The sequence below is a fragment of the Triturus cristatus genome, chromosome 12 (genome assembly GCF_964204655.1).
Source record: "Triturus cristatus chromosome 12, aTriCri1.1, whole genome shotgun sequence".
Classification (NCBI taxonomy): domain Eukaryota; kingdom Metazoa; phylum Chordata; class Amphibia; order Caudata; family Salamandridae; genus Triturus; species Triturus cristatus.
Window position 1 is genome coordinate 519,383,991 of NC_140595.1, and position 16,251 is coordinate 519,400,241.

The window sequence follows — 16,251 nt, forward strand, 5'->3', positions numbered from 1 at the left end:
TCTAGGCGTGTGTTTACCCAAGTAACGAGGGTGGGGAGCTTCGGCTCGCACCCACCTCGTTTTCTCCAATTGTCAGGCCGTTGGGAGCTTCGGCTCTACCAACGGTACCTGTGCCCAATGACGTTGAATACGGCTCTCAGAACGGGACAGGACACGGGCAGGAAGCACACGCAGCACCTCTCCTCCGCTCCTTAGAATGTTCCTTCCGCCGCTCAACTCTCCAATGGGTCCGTGTACCTCAACCAGGTACTCCGGTAAAGATCAGAATATCCGACGCCGAGTCCCAGTGATCTTCTCCTTAAGTAGTACTCTCGGCGTTGTATAACCATGACTCTTGAGTTGCATAACACGAAAACTAGGCGTTACCCTTGGTGTTATGTAACCAGAACTCTTGAGTTGCATAAGGCACTGTTGCCGGAGGGCATTCTGGGAGTTGTAGTTCGCTCTCCTCCAAGCGCACCAGGTTCACGGCAGTGGCATCGTGGGAGGGAATCCATGTGCGGGAGGGGATTCCTGACACAAACACAGAAGGTAGAAAACCTACATGTGGGTTTCTCCGAAGATGGTTTAATGTGTGTTGTTGTCGTACAGGATTACTAATGCTTCTATGGATCATATTAGCAATAACAATTTCGTTTAAAGTGACATTCGAAAGGGTAGAGAACCACACTGAGAATAAAACTAATAGAGAAGAGGTTTACAATAATCATGCAACTAGACAGGTAGATAGAACAGATTTTCATAAGGATAGATCTATAACTGACGTTTCTAATAATGTTTTTTCAAAGTTACTGTATGAATATGTGAAAACTATGGACGTTAGGTATTGCTATGTTAGTATGCAGTTACCTGCATCGGTGTAAGAGGGTGTCACCTATCATCACCTTCCTTTGACATATGGAATAACATGTAGTGTATTAGCAAGCTTGTGCTATAAAACAGGGAAATTAGAATATTATTATACTAATGTAGATAATGTTTTCTCGCAAGTACCTGTAGTTCATGAACTATATAAGGTGATTCCTGGTAAAACTTTAGGTGAATTCTTCTTAGAAACTAGAGAATTAACTTCAGAAGAAGTGTTTAAAAATAATCTTACTTTTAGTCTGAGAAAAAAAAGAAAAGACTTTCTTGGACATGGTAGAAGAGAGAATTAAGATGCAAAGAAAGGTGTCTGGGGAAAAGATGGAAACAACATTCTGGGATGCTGAGAAGGAAAACCATTTAAAGGGAGAAACAAATCCTGCAATGGCTTTGGATTGGCTCCAGAGAGAGAAATTGTGCATCAGTAGAGATAACACTGTTTATGATCATTATTTTGTAGGTGCAAGCGAATGCCATGATGTATATATGATCATGGGAGGATGGGGATTTAAAGGAGGAAATGATCCGGTATTCCCTGGAATATATTACATCTGTGGGAACAGAGCTTATTATAGGTTACCGGACCATTGGTATGGTACATGCTACCTAGGCCTGGTCTTCCCAAAAATATTCCATGTGGGAAGGGGAGAGGACGGTTTGCACAAGATAGGTAGACAACTAACACGTAGAAGGAGGGAAAGTTGGTCAGAAATTGTAGGGGATATCTTTGGAGCACTCATACCAGCCGTTGGAATATCTCTGAATGCACATAAAATTAGAAAATTGTCTACAGTTGTGGATCGCTTATCAACAAGCACAGCTGGAGGGTTCTTAATGGTAAATACCGAAATGGTTGTCATGAGAGCCATGATTATGCAAAATCGACTTGCCCTTGATATTATTTTAGCAAAAGAGGGAGGAGTCTGTGGAATGCTGAAGGTACAACATTGCTGTACTTACATTCCTGATGAGAGCCAAAATGTAAAGGAATATATTAAGAATATAACTGATTGCATGAGGAAATTGTTCCATTGGAGGTTGAAAGTGTTTGGGAGAACCTTGGTAAAGGCTTTTCTACTATAAAGGGTTTATTAACAAAATTAGGTAGTTCATTTGTAGGTAAAATACTAATGCCAGTGACTTGTGTGGTAATACTAATACTGATCTTGAGATTAGGATGTGTATGTATAAAAAGAAGAAAATTACAAAATAGAATAAAAAGAGAAGTTGTGAAAAGAAAGGAGAAGGAAATAAGGGAAAGAGAAGTAGGAGATATAGAACTAGAAGAATGGAAAGAAAAAGGTGTACAAGAAAACAAGAGCTGATGAGATGGGAGATACTATGATGTAATCTAATCAAGTGTAAGGGAACTGAGTAATAATTTCCACATAATTTTATGACATTTAGTGGGATTTGTGGTGATGTTAAAAATCACCAAAGGGGGGATTGATGAAGCAGGTAAAGCAAACATTTGTATACCTTCTCTATTTTGCATGAAAATATTAATTACGTAATCATTCTAAATATTAATTCATACTAAATGTGTGGAGTGTTATAATTAACCATCCTTGCACCTTAATAAACACAAGATACACGTGGGACTAAACTGCTAATTGCATTGCTAATAATTACTGTTATGTTTGTTTTTGCTTAAGTTGGCATTCGGGCCTACTAGGCCGCAGTACGTAAAATGGAGTTTGGCTGTGGCCACCGTCATGTGAGCACGATGTCTACTGTGCAGACTCGGATGGCTCTGAAGATCTCCAGGCGACCTCCGAAGAAAGACGAGATGTTTCTTGTCAAGGATAGGAACGTGGAGGACTGCCAAAATCCAAACTAGTGTGAATGACTGAGAGGACAATAGCGACCTATACAAGAAGGTTTACATGTTGTTACTTCGGAACTTTTGCCTGTGAAACTGCAGAAAAGAATACAATTAGGGATATGCCATGCCCGGTCACATGGGAAACAGGCAAACCTGGGAATATTGAAAAGTATTTCAAAATTCGGAGGATTTAGCCAATCAGAACACTTTTACTCCTAAATTGTTGCACATTGTCCTAAAGGTTAAGGAGAAAAGAGTATAACAAGCATTGGCATAGCCAATAGGTCTCGTCTTTGGGACCTTATAAGTGTTTAGTTATCCAGCACAATATCCTTGGTGCAACAACATCAACTGTTGCATGGCTAAACACTTATAAGGTCCCAAAGGCGAGACCTATTGGTTATGCCAATGCTTGTTTCTAGTAGTTATTAGAACTACTGGTAGTTGCCAAACTAGTTCCTACGGTGATATATACAACAATGTCCATGTAAGGATGCCGAGGGCCAGACTCGAGATATAGACGGAAACCAGGCAGTATAAGAGTTATCTTGGGGAAACTGTTTAATATCAATAAGCCACAGTATAAAGGATGTCGTCTGTATTACTGAAAAGAACTGAAGGATCAAATAATAACATCCTCTGCACATTAACACCACAGCATCAGGCTTGAGCCAGGTTAGTCCCGCTATCGCTCCTTTTCTTTTCTGTGGGGTGTATTGGCCTTCTCGTCCCTCTTTCTGGTTCCACTCTCTTCTCGGGGAACTCCAAAACCGGGGAAGCCAAAAGGAAGAAAGAAACACTCGGGTTAGGTTCTATTCTCTTCCTTTACTACGTGATCGTGCCACCGTCACCAGAACGTCGTGGGGGAAAGGGTAAACTAGGAGTCAGGAAGGGACTGTAGGGGTGAGAGGGGTGTGAGGGGGTTTGCGCATTCCAGTCAAGTGTGGCTGTGTTCACTCTTTGCATACACCCCAGCTGCCCCAACAAAAAGACCCTCTGAGCGGCACTTGCCTGTGGCCACGACCCGGAAACAGGGCCGTGGCAGCTGGACCCGGGGCGTCCTCTACCTCTCGCAGGCCGCCAGGCTTATACGCGGTGTACTCCTCCGGTCCTGTTGTCGCGGCCTCCGTGATTCCTTCGTCTGGTTCTCCGGCCGTCTCAGGTCCCGCTCTCCTCCGTGGATCGTTGAACACGTCTTTCCTCCGGTCGTCCGTTGCTCCGTTGTCCTCTCTCCTCGGCTCGGCTCTCCCTCTGCGCTGCTCTGGACGCTCTCCTTCCCGGTTCCGCCCCTCTTATTCTCCATTGGCTGAGGCGTGCTGACGATGCGCATTCCGAGCGCAACTAGACCGCAGGCTGTTTCCGGCGTTGTTTCACCGTCGTTGTCCGTTTCACCCACCTTCCGCCTGGCTGCGCCGTCCTCCTCCTTACAGTCGCCCCCCCCCCTTAGGAATGGACGGTGGGGCCATTCACAGCAAGGATGCCTGGACAAATCATCCGCACTCAGTTGCTTCATCCCCGGCATGTGGAGGGTCTGAAACGAAAAGGGTTGTAAGGCGAGAAACCATCGGAGTATGCGGGAATTGGTGTCTTTGTTCTGCGCGAGCCATGTCAGGGGAGCGTGATCAGTAAGGACAAGGAACTGTCTGCCTAAGAGATAGTATTGCAACGATTCTACAGCCCACTTAATGGCTAAACACTCCTTCTCTATTGTGGAATAGTTTGTTTCCCGGGGGAATAGTTTTCTGCTGATGTACAACAGGGGTCGCAGTTCTTCACAGGAGTCCGGTTGGTATAATACAGCCCCCAACCCGTAACCAGAGGCATCGGTTTGAAGAACAAAAGTGCGGTCGAAGTCGGGGCACCGTAACACTGGGGCGGTACAAATAGCGTGTTTGAGGGCTTCAAAACTGGTTTCTTGTGCTATGTTCCATGACTGTATGTGTGTGGGATGTGCTTTGGACAGGAGGTCGGTGAGTGGACTTGCTATGGACGAAAAATGGGGTATAAACCGCCTGTAATATCCTATAAAGCCTAAGAAGGAACGGATTTCCTTCTTGGTTTGTGGCCTGGAAATAGTGCGGATGGCCTCGATCTTATCCACCTGGGGCCTGATGTGTCCTTCCTGTATGGTATACCCCAAATATTGTATTGTATTGGTCCCTAAGAGAGATTTCTTTGGGTTGATGGTTAGGCCCGCGTCCTGCAATGCTAGAAATATAGATGTGAGATGTAACAGGTGGTCTTCCCATGTGTGGCTAAAAACCACGATATCATCCAGATAAGCCGCTGCGTACTTCTGGTGCGGCTTCAATACCTGGTCCATTAGCCTCTGAAATGTGGCTGGGGCCCCATGTAACCCGAACGGGAGTACCTTGAAGTGATATAGGCCTGAAGGAGTGGAAAACGCTGTTTTTTCTTTGGATGTGGGTTCTAACGGGATTTGCCAATACCCTTTCGTTAGGTCTAGGGTTGATATATAGCTAGCTTGTCCCAGACGCTCCACCATCTCATCTATCCGAGGCATGGGATAGGTGTCAAACTTGGTGATGGCGTTCACCTGTCGAAAATCAATGCAAAAGCGCAGACTGCCGTCTGGCTTTGGCACGATTACAATTGGAGAGCACCAGTTGCTCTGGGATGGTTCTATTATCCCTGCCTGGAGCATGTCTACCACTTCCTTTTCTACGGCCTCCCTACGGGCTTCTGGAATGCGATAGGGTTTTTGTTTTATAATTTTCGGGTGTAGGGTTACTATTTCGTGCTGGACCAGAGATGTTAACCCTGGGCTTGTGGAAAAAAGGTCGGGAAAGGTGGTTAGTACAGTACCAAGCTGGGTTTTTTGTTCAGTAGTTAACACCTCTCCAAAGGGAACAGGGTGATCCATGACGTCGTGGACTGACAGGAGCGGAATGTCTAACTGTGGGGAGCTACAGGCCAGCAAAGCAGGGCTTTGTTCCACAGCGGACTGGGGCTCCTCCCACCTTTTCAGGAGGTTTACGTGGTATATTTGTTTACCCCCGGCTCTGTGGGGCAGTAGGATGCTGTAGGTTACAGGAGTGAGTCTTTTTTCTACCACATACGGCCCTTGCCACTTCATTAATATTTGTGTTCTGTGGAAGGGAGTAATAGAAGGACCTTGTCCCCAGGCTGAAACACCCTAAGTCGACTGTTACGGTCATAATACCTTTTCTGCGTCTCCTGCGCTTCCTGCATGTTTTCCTGCACTAGTCCCCATAGGTGTGTTAAGGAGGATTTCAGATCGGTAACATACTGTAGCAGGGTTTTCCCTTCCTCCTCTTCCCCTTCCCACTGTTCACTAGCCATATCCAATAAAGTCCGAGGTTTTCTCCCAAACAGCAACTCAAATGGGGAATATCCAGTGGATCGCTGTTCATGTGTCCGTAATGCGAAGAGAACCAGGGGGAGTTTCCGGTCCCAGTCCCTCCCTGTGTCCGAGACGACCTTGCGGAGTAAGTTTTTTATAGTTTTGTTGTACCGCTCCACAAGGTCGTCTGTTTGTGGGTGATAGACTGATGTCCTTATTCTTTTTATCCCGAGCAGGGTACATATCTGGCCCATCATTCGTGACACGAATGGGGTACCCTGGTCGGTCAAGATCTCAGAGGGAAAACCGACTCGTGAAAACAGGGTTATCATGGCTTGTGCTACGGCTGGGGTGGTCATGCGTGATAACGGGAAAGCCTCCGGGTATCGACTGGCATAGTCGACTATGACTAGTATGTAACGGTGTCCCCGGGATGACGGGATCAGGGGCCCAACTAAATCCATTCCGACTTGCTTAAAAGGGATGTCGATAATGGGCAGAGGCTGTAGGGGAGCTTTGGTGATGGACCCTGGATTCGTGTATTGACAGCGCGCGCATGCCGCGCAGTGTTTGGCAACGTCCCTATAGACACCCGGCCAATAGAATTTCTCCAAGAGGTATTTCAGGGTATTTTCCTTCCCATAGTGGCCACCCCCCATTTTATTATGGGTCAACTGGAGTACATGACCTCGGAAGGATTGGGGAACAAGCAGTTGGGTTTTTACTACGGAGTCTTTCTTTTCGGCTCTATACAACAATCCCCTATTTACTACAAAGTAAGGTCCTACCTGGTCTGGTGGCTCGTTCTGGACCTGTTCCCAGGCATGTACGAGCGTTTTGTCATTCCGTTGGGCTGTCCGGAAACTATAAGGAGTTGTTCCGTCGGTATCTGCAAGGGAAAGGGGAAAGGCAGTCCGTAATAGTGGTGAACAAAACTCTTTTGTATCTCTTCTCCTTTCTCGTCTACTTTTTTTATCTCGAGCTTCTCGTGTTTCTATCTCAGCAGTATGAAACGGGGCTTCATCCAGCCAAGTGGGGTTATTTCTTTTTGTTCCCTCTATATAGGCTTCGAACTTGGGGTGGTCGGTTCCTATGATAACGGGTTTGGGCAAACAGGGAATCACACCCACCCTCTTTAGGTGAAGGTCGTTATCCACATCTAATATGACCTCCGCTGTAGAATACGATTTCGTATCCCCATGGACGCATGTCACCTTCACTTGCTCTGAGGTGTGCAACTGGTGGTCCCCCACCAGGGATCCGTCAACCACCATGACATGACACCCGGTGTCTAACAACGCCTGTCGCTTCTTTCCATTTAAATACACTTCCGTTTTATAGCGTTGGGAACCCTCCCTTGTTAACATGATCCTGCCTCGAGTATACCCTACCTCCATGGGTTCAGCGGAAGGCACTCGGTGAGGGCACTGTCTGGCTATATGGCCCCACTCAGCGCAGCTGAAACATTGAGGACCTTGCCCGCTAGCACCTGCGGGAACAGGGGTTGGTTTTGGAATAGACCGGAGGGATGGTAAGGGCCTTGGGTCGGGTTTTAGGGGAGGTCTAAAGGAGGACTGCAACTGGGGTCGTGAAAGTGAAACCTGAGTTTGGGGTCTTATATTGCCTGCTCTAAAGTCGGGGGCCCTATGAAAGGCACATGCTTTTTCCACCGCAGAAGAGGTGGTGAGGTGTGGGTGTTGTTTCACCCATGACTTTGTGGTGGGCGGTAGGGCGTCCAGATATTGTTCGAGGAAAACCTTTTTGACAACATCTTCTATCGTGGATACGTGGGGTGTCAGCCATCTGGTACCTAAATCCCTTATTCTATAATACAACGCCCTAGGGTTATCTCCAGTTGTCCATTTTTCTTTTCTGAATTTATTGCGGTAATGCTCTTGATCAAACCCCAGTCTCTCTAGGATCGCTTTCTTTACATCCACATAAGCAGTTGTCCCATCGGGGTTGGCGGCTTGGTACGCCGCTTGTAACTCTCCCGAGAGGAGCGGGGCGATGTATTGGCCCCACCTCTCTTGTGGCCAGGCCGCTGTGGACGCTACACGCTCAAAGTTCAGAAAGAAATAATCAGGGTCTTCCCCTTCCTTATACTTTTGCAGTACCGTTCCTGGGACAGCGGGGTGGACTCGGGTATGTACAATAGCGTCCGTAAGTCGCAGTATGGCTGTATCCTGCACTTGTTGATTCGAGGTGACTACCGTTGCCTGGTCCTTAAGGGCTCCCTGTAAGGCTTCCCTCTCTAATCTGGCTGCCTATAACTGTTGCTCGAACACCAACTGCAAATGTCTTTGTCCTTCGGCCAATTGTGTGAGCATGTCCTCCAGAGGCATGGGCTGCGTCATGGCTCGACACACCGGGACTCAACAATCCCACTTCTGACACCACTTTGTAAGGATGCCGAGGACAAGACTCGAGATATAGACGGAAACCAGGCAGTATAAGAGTTATCTTGGGGAAACTGTTTAATATCAATAAGCCACAGTATAAAGGATGTCGTCTGTATTACTGAAAAGAACTGAAGGATCAAATAATAACATCCTCTGCACATTAACACCACAGCATCAGGCTTGAGCCAGGTTAGTCCCGCTATCGCTCCTTTTCTTTTCTGTGGGGTGTATTGGCCTTCTCGTCCCTCTTTCTGGTTCCACTCTCTTCTTGGGGAACTCCAAAACCGGGGAAGCCAAAAGAAAGAAAGAAACACTCGGGTTAGGTTCTATTCTCTTCCTTTACTACGTGATCGTGCCACCGTCACCAGAACGTCGTGGGGGAAAGGGTAAACTAGGAGTCAGGAAGGGACTGTAGGGGTGAGAGGGGTGTGAGGGGGTTTGCGCATTCCAGTCGAGTGTGGCTGTGTTCACTCTTTGCATACACCCCAGCTGCCCCAACAAAAAGACCCTCTGAGCGGCACTTGCCTGTGGCCACGACCCGGGAACAGGGCCGTGGCAGCTGGACCCAGGGCGTCCTCTCCCTCTCGCAGGCCGCCGGGCTTATACGCGGTGTACTCCTCCGGTCCTGTTGTCGCGGCCTCCGTGATTACTCCGTCTCAGGTCCCGCTCTCCTCCGTGGATCGTTGAACACGTCTCCTCCGGTCGTCCGTTGCTCCGTTGTCCTCTCTCCTCGGCTCGGCTCTCCCTCCGAGCTGCCCTGGACGCTCTCCTTCCCGGTTCCGCCCCTCTTATTCTCCATTGGCTGAGGCGTGCTGACGATGCGCATTCCGAGCGCAACTAGACCGCAGGCTGTTTCCGGCGTTGTTTCACTGTCGTTGTCCGTTTCACCCACCTTCCGCCTGGCTGCGCCGTCCTCCTCCTTACAGTCCGCTAATTTATTCCTTTTGTTATTAATTCAAGCAAGTAAGCAATTATTGTTGTATAATCTGCTCCTGGGATGAAGTTTATGATTAGAAGCAGGAAGGCACTCCAAATGGGCATATTCTTGCCCCAAATATATGATCGTGCAAAATATGAGTTTTGGGGATTTATATTGATAAGTATTTTTAATGAAGTTGTCTGTGGGGTAATGGCAACCTGATGTTCTTCTGAAAAAGATTTAGTGTGCATAGTGTACAATGGAGTTGGGGAATTGTGTAGTTCAGTGAGGTTTGAAGCATTATGGAATGCAAATGTTTTGATTGGTCTCCCAAGCTCCACAAATATATTCCTTTGTATGGGATGTCATGAACTGAACACTGCAAAATAAATCAGTCTGTTTCCTTTTTATGTCTTGCCTTCACAGCACATATGCTGTCTCTTTGAGACCTTTAGTTTACTCACAGTGGGTTTAGAGACTGCCCATTGCTTACAGTTGGTTGGCTTTATATTGTCACTCTCATTTGTTTCTTATTGGTCAGGTGCTGTAAGCTTCCTGCCTCTGTGTGTTTGCCTCTTCAATGGTGCATGAACACTTTACTTTTTTTCTCCAACTGCTCATTTTTTAGGCGCTACTTTGTTCTTTGTGTTTAACCACTATCAGGGTGTCTTTTTTTCAGCTGGTTGTAGGGGATAGAATGGTAGTGGGGTAGTAGGGTAGTAGGGCAGTGTGGTAGTAGAGGGGTAGTGGGGTAGTGGGGTACTAGGGTAGTAGAGGGGTAGTGGGGTAGTAGAGGGGTAGTGGGGTAGTAGGGTAGTGGGGTAGTAGAGGGGTAGTAGGGTAGTGGGGTAGTGGGGTAGTAGAGGGGTAGTGGGGTAGTAGAGGGGTAGTTGGGTAGTGGGTTAGTAGAGGGGTAGTAGGGTAGTGGGTTAGTAGAGGGGTAGTAGTAGGGTAGTGGGGTAGTAGAGGGGTAGTGGGGTAGTAGAGTGGTAGTAGAGTAGTAGGATAGAGGGGTAGTAGAGGGGTGGGGTAGAGGGGAAGAGGTATAGTAGGGTAGTGGGGTAGTAGGGTCGTAGGGGGTAGTAGGGTAGTAGGGGGTAGTGGGGTAGTAGGGTAGTAGAGGGGTAGTAGGGTAGTAGGGTAGTGGGGTAGTAGAGGGGTAGTGGGGTAGTAGAGAGGTAGTAGAGTAGTAGGATAGAGGGGTAGTAGAGGGGTGGGGTAGAGGGGTAGAGGTGTAATAGGGTCGAGGGGTAGAGGGGTAGTAGGGTAGTGGGGTAGGAGGGTAGTGGGGTAGTAGGGGTAGTAGGGTAGTAGAGGGGTAGTGGGGTAGTAGGGTAGTAGAGGGGTAGTAGAGGGGTAGTGGGGTAGTGGGGTAGTAGAGGGGTAGTGGGGTAGTGAGGTAGTAGAGGGGTAGTAGGGTAGTGGGGTAGTAGAGGGTTAGTAGGGTAGAGGGGTACTAAAGGGGTGGGGTAGAGGGGTAGTAGAGGGGTAGATGGGTAGTAAGGTAGTAGGGTAGTGGGGTAGTAGGGTAGTGAGGGGAGTGGGGTAGTAGGGGGGTAGTGGGGTAGTAGGGTAGTGGTGTAGTAGAGGGCTAGTAGGGGGTTAGTGGGGTAGTAGGGTAGTAGGGGGTAGTAGGGTAGTGGGGTAGTGGAGGGGTAGTAGGGTTGTGGGGTAGTAGAGGGGTAGTGCGGTAGTAGAGGGGTAATAGAGGGGTAGTGGGGTAGTAGAGGGGTAGTAGGGTAGTAGGGCAGTGGGGTAGTAGCGGGGTAGTAGGGTAGTTGGGCAGTGGGGTTGTAGAGGGGTAGTAGGGTAGTGGGGTAGCAGAGGGGTAGTAGGATAGCAGGGTAGAAGTGTAGTAGAGGGGTGGGGGAGAGGGGTAGAGGGGTAGTAGAGGGGTAGGGGGTAGTAGGGTAGTAGGGTAGTAGGGTAGTAGGGTAGAGGGGTAGTAGGGTAGTAGGGGGTAGTGGGTTAGTAGGGGTAGTGGGGTAGTAGGGTGGTGGGGTAGTGGGGTAGTAGAGGGGAAGTAGGGTAGTGGGGTAGTGATGGGGTAGTAGAGGGGTAGTGGAGTAGTAGATGGGTAGTGGGGTAGTAGGGTAGTGGGGTAGTAGAGGGTTAGTAGGGTAGTGGGGTAGTAGAGGGATAGTAGGATAGCGGGGTAGTAGAGGGGTGGGGTAGAGGGTAGAGGGGTAGTAGAGGGGTAGTAGGGTAGTAGAGGGGTAGTAGGGTAGTGGGGTAGTAGAGGGGTAGTGGGGTAGAGGGGTAGTAGGGGGTAGTGGGATAGTAGGGGGGTAGTGGGGTAGTGGAGTAGTAGAGGGGTAGTAGGGTAGTGGGGTAGTAGAGGGGTAGAGAGGTAGTAGGATAGTAGAGCGGTAGTAGAGGGGTAGTAGAGGGGTAGTGGGGTAGAAGGGTCATAGGGTAGTAGGGTACTGGGTAGTAGTGGGGTAGTAGGGTAGTCAGGTAGTGGGTTAGTAGAGGGGTGGGGTAGAGGGGTAGAAGGGTAGTAGAGGGGTAGTAGGGTAGTGGGGTAGTAGGGTAATGGGGTTGTAGGTTAGTAGGGGGGTAGTGGGGTAGTAGGGTAGTAGGGTAGTGGGGTAGTAGGGTAGTAGGGTAGTAGGGTAGTAGGGGGTAGTAGGGGTAGTGGGGTAGTGGGGTAGTAGAGGGGTAGTGGGGTAGTAGGGTAGTAGAGGGGTAGTGGGGTAGTAGAGGGGTAGTAGAGGGGTAGTAGGGTAGTGGGGTAGTAGAGGGGTTGTAGGGTATTGGGGTAGTAGAGGGGTAGTAGGGTAGTGGGGTAGTAGAGGGGTAGTAGGGTAGTAGGGTAGATGGGTGGGGTAGAGGGGTAGTGGGGTAGTAGGGGAGTAGAGGGGTAGTAAGGTAGTAGGGTAGTGGGGTAGTAGGGTAGTAGGAGGGTTGTGGGGGATAGTGGGGTAGTGGGGTAGAAGGGTAGTAGGGTAGTAGGGTAGTGGGGTAGTAGAGGGGTAGTAGGGTAGTGGGGTAGTGGGGTAGTAGAGGAGTAGTGGGTTAGTGGGTTAGTAGAGGAGTAGTGGGGTAGTAGAGGAGTAGTGGGGTAGTAAAGGGATAGTAGATGGGTAGTGGGGTAGTAGAGGGGTAGTGGGGTAGTAGTGGGGTAGTAGGGTAGTGGGGTAGTAGAGGGGTAGTAGGGTAGTGTAGTAGTAGAGGGGTATTAGGGTAGATGGGTAGTAGAGGGGTGGGGTAGAGAGGTAGTAGGGGGTAGTGGGGCAGTGGATAGTAGAGGGGTAGTGGGGTAGTAGAGTTGTGGGGTAGTAGGGTAGTAGAGGGGTAGTAGGGTAGTATGGTAGTGGAGGGGTAGTAGGGTAGAGGGGTAGTAGAGGGGTGGGGTAGAGGGGTAGTAGAGGGGTAGAGGGGTAGTAGGGTAGTGGAGTAGTAGGGTAGTAGGGGGGTAGTGGGGTAGTAGGGGTAGTGGGGTAGTAGGGTAGTGGGGTAGTAGAGGGTTAGTAGGGTAGAGGGGTAGTAAAGGGGTGGGGTAGAGGGGTACTAGAGGGGTAGATGGGTAGTAAGGTAGTAGGGTAGTGGGGTAGTAGGGTAGTGAGGGGAGTAGGGTAGTGGGGTAGTAGGGGGGTAGTGGGGTAGTAGGGTAGTGGGGTAGTAGAGGGCTAGTAGGGGGTTAGTGGGGTAGTAGGGTAGTAGGGGGTAGTAGGGTAGTGGGGTAGTGGAGGGGTAGTGGGGTAGTAGAGGGGTAGTGGGGTAGTAAAGGGGTAATGCGGTAGTAGCAGGGTAATAGAGGGGTAGTGGGGTAGTAGAGGGGTAGTGGGGTAGTAGAGGGGTATTGGGGAAGTAGGGTAGTAGGGTAGTAGAGAGGTAGTAGGGTAGTTGGGTAGTAGAGGGTAGTAGGGTAGTGGGGTAATAGAGGGGTAGTAGGGTAGTAGGGTAGTAGGGCAGTGGGGTTGTAGAGGGGTAGTAGGGTAGTGGGGTAGCAGAGGGGTAGTAAGATAGTAGGGTAGAAGGGTAATAGAGGGGTGGGGTAGAGGGGTAGAGGGGTAGTAGAGGGGTAGGGGTAGTAGGGTAGTGGGGTAGTAGGGTAGTAGGGTAGTGGGGTAGTAGGGTAGTAGGGGGAATGGGTTAGTAGGGGATAGTGGGGTAGTAGGGGGTAGTAGGGTGGTGGGGTAGTGGGGTAGTAGAGGGGAAGTAGGGTAGTGGGTAGTGGGGTAGTAATGGGGTAGTAGAGGGGTAGTGGGGTATTGGGGTAGTAGAGGGGGAGTGGGGTAGTAGGGTAGTGGGGTAGTAGAGGGGTAGTAGGGTAGTAGGGTAGTGGGGTAGTAGAGGGATAGTAGGATAGAGGGGTAGTAGAGGGGTGGGGTAGAGGGTAGAGGGGTAGTAGAGGGGTATTAGGGTAGTAGAGGGGTAGTAGGGTAGAGGGGTAGTGGGGTAGTAGGGTAGAATGGTAGTAGGGTAGTAGGGGGTAGTGGGATAGTAGGGGTGTAGTGGGGTAGTGTATTAGTAGCGGGGTAGTGGGGTAGTAGAGGGGTAGTAGGATAGTAGAGGGGTGGGGGGTAGTAGAGGGGTAGTAGGGTCATAGGGAAGTAGGGTACTGGGTAGTAGTGGGGTAGTAGTGGGGTAGTAGGGTAGTCGGGTAGTGGGGTAGTAGAGGGGTGGAGTAGAGGGGTAGAAGGGTAGTAGAGGGGTAGTAGGGTAGTGGGGTAGTAGGGTAATGGGGTTGTAGGGTAGTAGGGGGGTAGTGGGATAGTAGGGTAGTAGGGTAGTGGGGTAGTGAGGTAGTAGAGGGGTAGTGGGGTAGTAGAGGGGTAGTAGAGGGGTAGTGGGGTAGTGGGGTAGTAGAGGGGTAGTGGGGTAATAAAGGGGTAGTAGGGTAGTAGGGTAGTGGGGTAGTCGAGGGGTAGTAGGGTAGTGGGGTAGTAGAGGGGTAGTAGGGTACAGGGGTAGTAGAGGGGTGGGGTAGAGGGGTAGTAGGGTAGAGGGGTAGTAGGGTAGTGGGGTAGTAGGGTTGCAGGGTAGTAGGGTAGTAGGGGGTAGTAGGGGTAGTGGGGTAGTAGAGGGGTAGTGGGGTAGTAGAGGGGTAGTGGGGTAGTAGGGTAGTAGAGGGGAAGTGGGGTAGTAGAGGGGTAGTGGGGTAGTAGAGGGGTAGTAGAGGGGTAGTAGGGTAGTGGGGTAGTAGAGGGGTTGTAGGGTATTGGGGTAGTAGAGGGGTAGTAGGGTAGTGGGGTAGTAGAGGGGTAGTAGGGTAGAGGGCTGGGGTAGAGGGGTAGTGTGGTTGTAGGGGGGTAGAGGGGTAGTAAGGTAGTAGGGTAGTGGGGTAGTCGGAGGGTAGGAGGGTAGTGGGGTAGTAGAGGGGTAGTGGGGTAGTGGGTTAGTAGAGGGGTCGTGGGGTAGTTGAGGGGTAGTGGGGTAGTAGAGGGGTAGTAGATGGGTAGTGGGGTAGTAGATGGGTAGTAGGGTAGTTGGGTAGTAGAGGGGTAGCAGGGTAGTGTGGTAGTAGAGGGGTAGTAGGGTAGATGGGTAGTAGAGGGGTGGGGTAGAGGGGTAGTAGGGTAGTAGGGGGGTAGTGGGGCAGTGGGTAGTAGGGTAGTAGAGGGGTAGTGGGGTAGTAGAGGAGTAGTAGGGTCGTGGGGTAGTAGGGTAGTAGAGGGGTAGTATGGTAGTAGGGTAGTGGAGGGGTAGTAGGGTAGAGGGGTAGTAGAGGGGTGGGGTAGAGGAGTAGTAGAGGGGTAGAGGGGTAGTAGGGTAGTGGGGTAGTAGGGGGGTAGTGGGGTAGTAGGGGTAGTGGGGTAGTAGGGTAGTGGGGTAGTAGAGGGGTAGTAGGGTCGTAGGGTAGTAGGGCAGTGTTGTAGTGGGGTAGTAGAGGGGTAGTAGGGTCGTAGGGTAGTAGGGCAGTGGGGTAGTGGGGTAGTAGAGGGGTAGTGGGGTAGTAGGGTAGTAGAGGGGTAGAGGGGAAGTAGGGTAGTAGAGGGGTAGTGGGGTAGTAGAGGGGTATTAGAGGGGTAGAAGGGTAGTAGAGGGGTAGTAGGGTAGTAGGGTAGTGGGGTAGTAGAGGGGTAGGGTAGTGGGATAGTAGGGTAGTGGGGTAGTAGAGGGGTAGTAGGACAGTGGGGTAGTGGGGTAGTAGAGGCGTAGTGGGGTAGGGGGATAGTGGGGTAGTAGGGAAGTAGAGAGGTAGTAGGGTAATTGAGGGGTAGAGGGGTAGTAGAGGGGTAGAGGGGTAGTAGAGGGATGGGGTAGAGGGGTAGTAGAGGGGTAGAGGGGTAGAGTAGTAGAGGGGTAGAGAGTGAGTAGTAGAGAGTCAGTAGTATGCCAATGCCAAGTTACACGGCCCGCGTTTCAACAAAATAAATGCAAACTCAGTTTAAGCGGCATTTTTAAGAATCGTGCCGGTTAAGAATAAATAAATAACAACCATTTTTGTTGCTAGTAGCTGCGCACTTCCAAACTCTTCAAACCCCAGCAAGCTGCTACTATCAAAGTCATCAAACCCCGGCAAGATGCGTAATTTCAAAGTCATCAAACCCCGGCAAGCTGCGTACTGAAAGCAGCCTTTTTAACAACAAAAACACACAAAAATGCGCACCAAGTTACACGGCGCGCGTTTCTACAACATAAATACATAAATACAAACTCAGTGTAAGCGACATTTTTAAGAAACGTGCCGGTTAAGAATAAATAAATAACAACCATTTTCGTTGCTAGGACACCTTCAACGCCGTACAGGAAACAGCATTTTCGTTGCTAGGACACCAAAATGCAAAATGCCAAATGGCGTCGGGCTGTCCACAGTCCCTATGGACTATGGACACGCATGCTGTTTGCTATGGACAAATGGCAAGAGCAGCCATGTTTATCCATGCAGACGCGTGCATGCAAGCCCTCGGCAGAATCGATTCCAAAAGGTACTCACAATAGCGAAAGCAGCGCATTCGCTGCTTTC